The 11,016-nt window shown below is 36.1% G+C and overlaps 1 pseudogene; it reads left to right on the top strand.

Moving 5' to 3' along the window:
* Positions 1 to 948: 948 nt before the first annotated feature.
* Positions 949 to 2,085, top strand: LOC110286001 (olfactory receptor 5B2-like; annotated as a pseudogene).
* The last annotated feature ends 8,931 nt before the right edge of the window (positions 2,086 to 11,016 follow it).

Here is an 11,016-nt window from a genome sequence, read left to right as displayed (position 1 = left end):
ACAAATGCTGCTTAGACTGGAGGAAAAGGTGGAGGTATTCAGAAAAAAAAATAGAGAAATCCCAGAGTTTCTGATAATGTCTGCTTAGACAAGAATCCAAAATATAGATACCAATAAAGGGAAAAAGTGGTTATTTCCAAGCCACAGTAGTTATTTTAGAGGGTACACTCTTCCAGGCTCTTCTTTTCAAGAACAAAACAGTACTTATTTTAGAGCACATCCTCTTCCAGATTCTTCTTTTCAAGAACAAAAAAATTGAACAAAGAGCATATGCATAGAAACAAAAATAAAATGCTGAAATTAAAGTTATGTAAGTTCCTGCCAAGGTACACATGTAATTATAATTTATCTCATCTCCAATTGAATTAAAATTCTGCTTTGATGCTCATGAGAATCAACATAGGCTAAATAAAATCAAGAATCTGAAACAAACTCTTGATTTTATACTTTAAAATATGTATAAATTTCTGAATGTCTTGCGCTCCATAACTTAAATGAAAACAATCACCAAATTCTAATATAATTAATAGTATACATGGAGTGACATATAAAGTTCTGTCTAGAAGAGTCTTTGGGAATTAGCAACAGAGAATTTCAGCTTTTGTTGAACTCAGAAGTGAATTAGGAAAGCAAAAACATCACTTTTTTCAAGTTGTTAAATAATCTCAATATATATATATGTATATATATGTATATATGTATATATATGTATATATATCATATAAGTAATTAATAATAATCTTTAAATTCTAGCACGTATACCCTCTGTATATTTACTACATCTAATTCGACTTGGGAAAGAACTATTCCAGACAATTGTTAAGTACAGATTTTTGCTGAACAGAGTCATATGTTTTCACATATTCTTTTCTATTTTCATTCACTTTCTTTATCGTCATGCTTCTTTTTTCCAATATCTATGAATAATCTAATGATTTAAAAGTGACAGTGATGGAGAACAATTCAGAAGTGACACACTTTCTCCTGCTTGGACTCACTGATGACCCAGGACTACAGCTTCCCCTCTTAACCATATTTCTCATCATCTACACCATGACCCTGGTGGGAAATCTGGGGATGATCCTGCTGATTGTCCTAGACTCATGTCTTCACATGCCCATGTACTTTTTTCTAGGTCATCTGCTCTTGTTTGTTTGTTTGTTTTTTTTACTCCACAGTTGTCAAGCCAAGAGTCATGACTGAGCTCCTAATAGGAGACAAGATCATTTCATGTAATTGGTGTGCTGCTCAGACATTCTTTTTTTAGCCTTTGCTTCTGTGGAAAGTCATAGACATGTTGGCATCGATGGCCTATGATCACTATTCAGCAGTGTGTAAGCCCTTGCACTATGCCACCACTATGACTCAAAGTGTGTCTGTCTTTCTATAAGTTCCTATACCTGTGGATTTCTGAATGTCTCCATCCACATTAGGGACACTTTCATTCTTTCCTTATATAGGTCTAATGTAGGGCATCACTTTTTCTGTGATATTCCAGCAGTCATGGTTCTCTCTTGCTCTGATAGACATGTTCTTTTTTGTTTGTTTGTTTGTTTTTGGTTTTTGGTTTTTGGTTTTTTGAGACAGGGTTTCTCTGTGTAGCCCTGTCTCCTGGAACTCACTTTGTAAACCAGGCTGGCCTCAAACTCAGAAATCTGCCTGCCTCTGCCTCCAAAGTGCTGGGATTAAAGGCGTGCACCACCACACCCCGCTTGATAGACATGTTCTTGAGCTGGTTTTTGTTCATGTAGTGGGCTTCAATATCTTTTTATTGTGCTGTCTTAGTTATTTGGATATCCTACATATTTATTTTTATCATAATCTTTAAAATGTAGTCAAGTTCTGGATATTGAAAGGCTGTATCTACTTGTGCCTCACACTTCACTGCAGTGTCTATTTTCTATGGGACTGGCATATTCAAGTATTTGCAGCCTAGCTCCAGTCACTCCATGTACACTGACAAAATCACATGTGTGTTCTACAACATGATCATCCCTATGCTGAATCCTCTGGTCTACAGGCATGTGAAACAAAGAAGTCAAGCGTGTGTTTGCAAAAGTTTTGCATGTGGCAAAAAAGCCTTAATGACTTATTTATAATGTTGTAAGGAAACTAATACTTATCATTTTTATTTTTCTTCCACATACAAATAAGTTCCAGAAGGGATTATCAGATTTCTGCATGTCAATGACATAAAAGTATGGAAAAAAGAAAAATATTGAGTTCAGGAGGTTTTGAGAATTTTTTTTTTCCTTTTTGACAATACTCCTTTGAAAAATATGTATATATTTTTAGTAGATGATTTATACTTAAAACCACTTCTCACATGTCAACTGGACATCACATAAGTACTCTGGTCAATGGACATTAAATGTTTCCCCAACTGTTTCTTCCTGAGTGTGGGATCTTTCCCACTTTCCTGGTCTTCTCTCCTTCTCCTGGTCTTGGAATTCCCCTTGTCCAACTACAAGAACTAGAACCACAAAGTTTCAAATGTACACCAAAATTGAATTATTTTTGCCTGAACGTCATAATTTCATCTTTCGTTCCTAGTTTCTCTATCATAGCAGAAATTCCTAGTTATATAGTGTCGAGATAATTCATTTCACATAACTTAAAAATTTAACTCTGAATCATCACATTCTAGTAAATAGAGTCTGTCAAATTTTCTATTGTATCTCCTAACTCTTTTTATCTGTTGGTGGTTTTGTCCCCTAAATAATCACTCTGGTTAGCACATGTTAGGGGGCCTTCCTCAGCATTTAAAAAAAAAAAACAAAATAAAAACATTTCTACCCAATTTATTTATTTATTTATTTATTTATTTATTTATTTATTTATTTAACTTTTAATATGTACAGTCCAGTCATTGCCCTCCTCCAGGTTTGACATCCCTCAGTTTCTCATTCCATTACTCTTCCCTACTGTCTGCAAGAGGATGTTCCCACATGCCAGGCCTCATCACTCCCTGGGGCCTCATGTCTTTTGAAGTTTAGATGCTTCTCATCCTGAGGACCCAGGCTCTGCTGTATATGTGTTCGGGGCCTCAGACCAGCTCATATAAGCTGCTTGGTTGGTGGCTCAGTGTCTGAGCGATCTCAAGAGCCCAAGGCATGACACTATTACTGATGCTATAGTATGCTTACAAACAGGAGCCTAGCCCTATCTGTGACAGCCATAAGCTAGGAGAAAAACAGATTTCCCACAACAAAAGAGGGAGTTGCTAAATTTTCTTTCAGAGAATAAGTTCTGAGAACATGTTTACAGGGATCTCAGAATCACATGGAAGAAGCCTATCTGGGTAAGAGCCTATCTGCCACATAGAGTAGCCAGTGACAAGGCTTTGATAGGAAGCCTGTGTTCCAGTGTGTAAACAAAGGAAGTGCATGAGAAAGTGATCAGAAGTGAAGCCAGAGGGGTAACCAGGACAAAAGTAACTGCAAATATAGCTTTGGCAATGTGGCATGTATTTATCATGGTATGAGGCCCTAGGTCCAATATTACACTCCCCTCACACACCCCGACCCCACACACACCACAAAACAAAGAAAGAAAGAAAGAAAGAGAGAGAGAGAGAGAGAGAGGGAGGGAGGGAGGGAGGGAGGGAGGGAGGGAGGGAGGAAGGAAGGAAGGAAGGAAGGAAGGAAGGAAGGAAGGAAGGAAGGAAGGAAGGAAGGAAGGAAGGGAGAGAGACAAAAGGAAATAATGAAAACTCTGGGAACAACTAGGTGAGTCTGAGTTTCATCCTCAAGGGATTAAGAGTGGAGAGGTGACACTAGGTGTCTTGAGAGAATGATATGACTGAAGTGTTTTTAACAAGTCAATGACATTGTTTCACTGAGAGTAAACCAACAGTGGGGATGTGTAAGAGTCAACACATGGAGATGCACAAGGACCATATCATCAGTATAAGATGTCAGAAATGGCTTCGTTCTAGAGTATTAGTGGCAACCTTTAAAGAATCTCCAGGTATGTTGATCATAGACTTTGATAGCAAAGGACAGAGTGCAGAGCACTACATCATAGTTTTTACTCTAGATAACTGGAACTATGGGCTTTCCATCAGCTGGGAGGCTGAAAGTATTTAACAAGCACGTTTTAAAGAGATAATTGTTTTGAATCAAAATATTTTGAATCAAAAAGTCCCAAACAAGATCACGATTTGACTACCTGGCATATGGCTGGAGGTACTGTTTTGGGAAGTTATGGAGCCTATAGGAGTTGAGTCTTAAATGTTAGAAATAAGTCCTGTGAGCGAAGCCTCTAATGGTTTTACTCATGCCCCTTTGTTTGATCTCCCTTTCTGCCATGTGATCTGACATGGTGTGAGGAGCCCCTCCTACATTCTTCTTTTGCAATAACTTTGCTCTGCTCTTCCCACCTGATGGACTGAGACTCTGAAAGTATGAGCCAATGCAAATCTTTCCTCTCCAAAGCTGATGTTATCAGCTGTTTTCTCACAGCCATATAAACTAAGCTTTCCTATCTTTAGCCTTCCACTCTACAGCCAGTTTGATGTTCATTCCCAAGTACCAGACTACCATCTATCAAAAATTTTAAGCAGGAATTGGTGGCATCCAAGAAGAATTCCCAGGTGTCCAAATGTCAGAAACTAGCCAACAAGGATCGGCCAAGTCTTCTCAACACAAAGACCATACAAGTCCTTCAGCTTCAAGACTGAGTGAAAGAGCAGTTTCCTTGGGGAACTTTCTAGTACTACCTTCCAACCAAGATCTCTGAGACTTACCTCCATGTGCCTCATGGAATGATGCCTGACGCCCTGCACATCAACCCTCCTGAGACTACCAGGATCCACTCAAAGATCCAGAGGGTGAGAGACATGGTAGACTCATAAGAAAGAAGCCATACAGAGACACCTATGTGGACCACTGTGTCTCTGTTACTCAAGCAAGCAGAGTTTGGAGCTGGTTTAGAAACTAATTCCAGTTCAAAAGTCAATGTGGTCATGAATATGGTCATGGATGTGGCTTCTCTGCGTAGCCCTGGCTATACTGGAACTAGCAGTATAGATCTCACTGGCCTTAAACTCACAGAGATCCACCTGCCTCTGCCTCACAAGGGATGGAATTAAAGGTGTGTGCTACAACATACACTTAAAATTATTTGTATGCATATGATATGAGAACTTTTTATTTTTTATTGTTTTTGCCTTTTCTTAATTTTGTTTTGCTATTTTTATTTTTTTGTTTTTGTTTGGTTGGTTCATTTTGTTTTTTTGTGTGTGTTTGTGTGTGTTTATTTTATTTTATGGATTTTTTTGAAGCAGAGTTTCTCTGTCTAGCCTTGACTGACCTGTCCGGAACTGGCTCTATAGACTAGGCTAGCCGTAAAGTCACAGAGATAAACATGCTTATTTCTTCTGTATGCTGGCATTAAAGGTGTGCCCCATGAACACCAGGCAATTTGCTAAGGGAGGGGTAGGGTATTTTCAGAGGGGAAACTAGGAAAGGGGATAATGTTTGAAATGTAAATAAAGAAAATATCTAAAACAATAAACAAACCCAACATCTGAAGTCATCAGGGAATTGCAAATCAAAACAACCCTGATATTTTACCTTACACCAATAAGAGTGGCTAAGATCAAAAACTCAAGTGATAGCACATGCTGGCAAAGATATAGGGAAAGGGGAAGACACTTCTACTGCTGATGTGATTGCAACCTAATATAATCACTCTGGAAATCAATTTGGCAGTTTTTCAGAAAATTGGAAGTAGTTCTACCTGAAGATCCAGCTATGCCACTCCTGGGGGAATTCCCAAAGGTCCCACTTGTCAATTGTTGGTCTTAGAGCATGATCCATTGGTGTTCTTTTCAGGAAAAAATTTCCCTTGCCAATGTCATTGATGCTCTAACTTACAAGGAGATATGAATGAATCAATTTGCATTCTTCTATCTGTAGTTGAACCAGTGCCATTTGTTGAGAATACTATCTTCTTTTCCACCAGATGGTTTAGGCTTATTTCTCAAAGATCAGGTGATCATAGGTGTACGTTTATTTCTGGGTCTTCAATTCTATTCCATTGATCAATCCATCTTTCTCTTCAAAGACTTGATATTTTTATCAGAGAAGTCTTTGCCTTGCTTTGTAAGTGTTACACAAAAATATTTTATAATATTTGAGGCTATTATGAAAGATATTGTCTTCCTGTTTTATTTTTCAAACCATTTAATATTTCTGTATAGGAAGACTACTGACATTTATGAGTTAATATTTTTCCAGATACTTTGCTAAACGTTTCTATCAGCTGCAGGTGTTTTGTTCTGAAAATTTTAGGGTCACTTAAGGATATTGTCATACCTGCAAGCAAAGATAGTTCAACTTCTTCCTTTTCAACTGTTATCCTCTTTATCTTCTTTAATTTTCTTGTTCCTGTAGCTAAGAATTTAAATACTACATTTTATAGATATAGAAAGAGTGAACAACCTTGTCTTCTTTCTGATTTTCTTAGAATTGATTTGAGCTTCTCACCATATACTTTGATGTATGCTATTGGCCTGCTGTAAAGTGTCATTATCATGTTGAGATATGTAGAAATTGTTTTATAAACGTTTTGCCGAATCTTTGTGTTTCACATATTAGGGTAACTATGACCTCATAAAATTGATTGGACACTGTTTCTTTTGCTTCTTTTTTTCGTGAAATAATTTGAGGAGTATAGTTGTTGGCTTTTCTTTATAATTTGGTAGAATTATGGGCTAAAATCATCTGGTCCTTGGCTTTTTTATACTTATGCAACCTAGACTGACTGCTTTTGTTCTCTAGGAATTATAGACTTGTTTAAATTGACTGTCTCTTATTTTATTTAATAGCTTAATTGATATTTCTATTTTTGCAATTTTATTAAATATTCTTTTCTCATATTGTGTACACTGTATACATATTTCCATCCTTCCACTCCTCCACTATCTTCCTACCTTCTCTTCCATTTGGCCCCACTCTCTTTTGCCTCTCATTATAAAAGAACAAGTTTCTAATTGAGAATGGCAAAATACAGTAAAATAAAATAAAATAAATTAAAATGAAAACAAATCAAAATAACCATATCTAAGTTGGACAAGACAAACTAACATGAAGATAAAAGATCCCCAAAAGCAGGAACAAGAATAAAGCACCAAGTTATTCACATACTCAGGATTTCCATAAGGGTATATAACTAAAAACTGTAGAATCAACACAGAGGACATAATATAGGCCTTTTGATTATTGTTTCAGTCTCTGTGAGTTAAGAAATGCTTGATTTGCTCATTTGGTGTAGAGGACATTGTTCTGGTGTTCTTGTTCAACCTCTGTGCTTTTTACTCCTTCTGCATATCCATTCAAGGGTTTCTTGAACTGAGTGTAGGAATTTGATGGAGACATCTCATTTAGATTTATAGGCTCCACAGTCTCTCTGTATGTATAATGTATATCTATGGGCCTCTGTTTTTGTCCCTAACTGTTGCTGTAGAAAGCCTCTCTTGTAATGGCTGAATAAGGTGTATATTTATGAATATGTCAGAATATTACTATATTTTTAAGAGTTGTTTTATGATTACTTTAGTTTTTAGATGTGTACTATCTGCTTTTACCTTAGGTCTCTGGGATATCTAATTTCTTGTTATTGGTAAACAAAGCAGTGTTCATTAGGGGTTCACCAGTATAGGGGAATGGCAGGGTCGGGAGGCAGGTGTGGGAGGATGGGTGGGTGAGTGACCTCCCTCATAGGAACAGGCAGAGGAAGTAAGGGATAGGGGGTTACCAGAGGGGAAATCAGGAGGGGGATAACATATGAAATGTAAATAAATAAAATATCCAATAAAAATTCAGACATTAGTTGTGTGTGTTTGTGAGTTGTGAGTTTCTCTGTTGATATTTTTATTTAATAGCTGAAATTTCATATATTGATATAATTTATGATGTGCATATCCATCTACCACTACCTCACTCCAGCTATCTAACTCTTCCCAGTGCCTCTCATCTTGTCTCTCAACTTCACGTCCTCCTTATTCCACTGTCACCCCCCCCCCCCACCGAGTTCAATTAGAAATTCCCATAGGCACATGATTGCCCTCAGTTTTAATTGATTGCTGCTTTCTGAGAAAAGAGAAGAGGAGCTATAGGTATTCCCATGAATGAAATCTCCAGGGGTATCTATGTCATTCCTATTTTTCTGGTTCTTCATGCATTAGCTTTTAAAATAATAACATGATTTAAGTTATGTTTCAGAGGCATTCATCCATGAACTGAGTGGGGTTCACTGTTATCACTTTTATGAATACAATTGGCTGAAGACCTTCTTTCAGTTTTCATGCATGGTTCAGAAAAATCACTTAAAGGTAAAATGCTATATTTTAATTTGTATAATGTCATGAAGACCTTTCTTATTTTTCTCATGATACAAGGGATAAAATTTGTGAGATGTACAATCTTCTCAATTTTTTTGTAGGTAAGGTAAATGTGTGGCCCATCCTTGAACAAGAAAAATGAGTACAGGTTCAGAAGTCAAAGCTTATTATCTCTATTTCCTCTGTTTTCCATATTTGGGAAACATGACATTGTCAGTCCACTCCCCGACAAAGAACTGTGTAACCAGCATTCTGAGGCTGACTTGATTATATCACATTCACACTATAAGATTTACTGTCCTCTTCAAAACATCTGGTGGCTTTATATGTATATGAAGTAAACATTAACTGTGAGACATGTAGTTCACGGAAAAGGAGTTGGGCAGCAATGCCCTCTGTGAGTTATATTTAAAAAAAAAAGTGATCATGGAAATGGTTTCTTAAAACAATAACTGGATGTAGTTTATTACAGGAAGGTAAACCTTTGTATTTTAGGAAGTTTATGCACTCTTGTAACACATCAGTTATTTAAACCAAGAACCAATTAGTGTGAATAGCTATGATTTTTTTTGGCAATTTTCTACTTATGATCCTAATATTTGTGATAAAGGAATGTAGAAAAAAGCATAACAATAACGTGAATCTTTCTAATTTTCAAATAAATGCTACAAGATTCACAATAATCCCATGGCCATTTTTAACAATTTCCCTTTAATTCCAGAATGATTATCATTACATAGTTTGTAAATGATGAGTATAATATTAACAGAAGTCCAAAATACTCTGAATGCTTTTCAAAGGGAATAACTTAATTTCTGAGCTTCTTCAAGGTTAACACAACAAAAATCAGAATAATAACTATATCTTCATGTGTAAATTTCTTGTTAATTGTGGATTATAATTTTTTTCTGAAATTAAGATCCAATAATAGTTTATAACCTAAAATTTCAAAACATTCAGGAGACTCGGGATAGCAAATAATCCTTTTTAGGGTAAATATTATTTCGAAATATTCAATACAAACAAAAACATGTTTCATGTTGCAGACATTCTGAAAACTGAGGCAGGGGAGCAGCTTCAACCTAAAATTTAAAGAAGAGCCTATGTGATGGCTTCTGTATCCAAGAAGACAAAACAAATGCTAGTTTGTGTATTGTTAGTGTTAGAGAGTCATAAAATATCAAATATTTTTCCATGGGTAAGAGATCTCTGAGATAAAGACTACCCCATAAATGTCCAAATTTATTTGGGTCTTGATGATATTGCTCTGGTGTGACAGTATGAAAAAAAGAATAATTTAATAGAAGTAGGCTGTAGCCAAGTAAAAATATGGCTTTTATGTGAGAAGTTGAGGAAGACTGACTAACAGGAAATTGCAGAAACAACTACACCTGCGTTCATAGAAAACAGGGGCATGTTGGACAGCATAATTACTCAGTGATATAATTTAAGAAAGTAAGGCAAATGAGGAGAAAATGAGAGTGAGAGAGTAGCTGAAAAACTCCTGACTAGCCTCCACTACGTCAAATCTGCACAGTAAATAGATCTCTCTCCCTTCCAAACATAACATTAATGCTACCACTTATTGGATGTTTTACAATAACATTTATTGTCTTTTATGAAAACTTGTTGACTTCTCACAATGATACCACAAAATGGATTGATTCTACTGTTTACCTTTCTTTGGTCATGAAAGTTAGCTCTGGATCAGTGAATCCTAAGTAGTTAATAGGTCAAAGCTTGGTATGTTCTATAGATTTTGATTATTTGCTTGCATCTTTCATAACTGCACAAAGCTGAAGTTGCTGACATCAGTAAGTAAGCCTACCACATGTACTTCACAGAGCTATTAAACATATGCATTTTAATAAAATAATTTAGTGATAAACTCAGAAGAAAATTTGAGATAAGTTAGTGTTTATGAGAAACACAGTCAACCTATAATTCTAGCAGCTGTTTATAGGCAGCAGGTGGAGAAAAGAGAGGAAGAAAGTCATAATTTTTGAATTATAACTAAAACTTCTGCTATGTTCATCAACAGTGGCCCTTAGAGCAGGTAGTTAGAGGCAGAGGTCGAGGGATTCTGAGTAAGAATGAGAAATCCCAAGGTTTCTGATAATGTATGTTTAGATCAATATCAACATAAAGATACCAAAAAGGTGCTTATTTCCGGGCCACCATACTTATTTTAGATGGTACCCTCTTACAACTCCTTGTTTCCTAGTACAATAGATTTAATTTTGACATTCTTTTTAGTTTTTATTGTTGTTGTTGTTGTTTTGGGTTTTTTGTTTGTTTGTTTGTTTTTTGTTTTTTGTTTTTTTTTTTTTTTTTTTTTTTTTTTTTTTTTTTTGAGACAGGGTTTCTCTGTGTAGCCCTGGCTTTCCTGGACCTCACTTTGTAGACCAGGCTGGCCTTGAACTCAGAAATCTGCCTGCCTCTGCCTCCCAAGTGCTGGGATTAAAGGTGTGCGCCACCACTGCCTGGCATGTACAATAGATTTTAAAAGGAACTTATGCTTAGAAATAAAAGGTCTATTTTCTAGGCAATTGCAAAGTACAAATTATTTCTATACTAAGACACATGGCTTTGCTTTTCCATTTTAATTCAAGTTCTTTACAATCATCTTTCTGTTTTCCAGTGGGTATGGACAATGTAATTATTGAAAG

The sequence above is a fragment of the Mus caroli genome, unplaced genomic scaffold (genome assembly GCF_978045245.1).
Source record: "Mus caroli unplaced genomic scaffold, Mus_caroli_1 scaffold_20, whole genome shotgun sequence".
In the NCBI taxonomy this organism is placed as follows: domain Eukaryota; kingdom Metazoa; phylum Chordata; class Mammalia; order Rodentia; family Muridae; genus Mus; species Mus caroli.
Note: the sequence above shows the minus strand (reverse complement) of the source record. Positions and strands in the feature narration are given on the sequence as shown.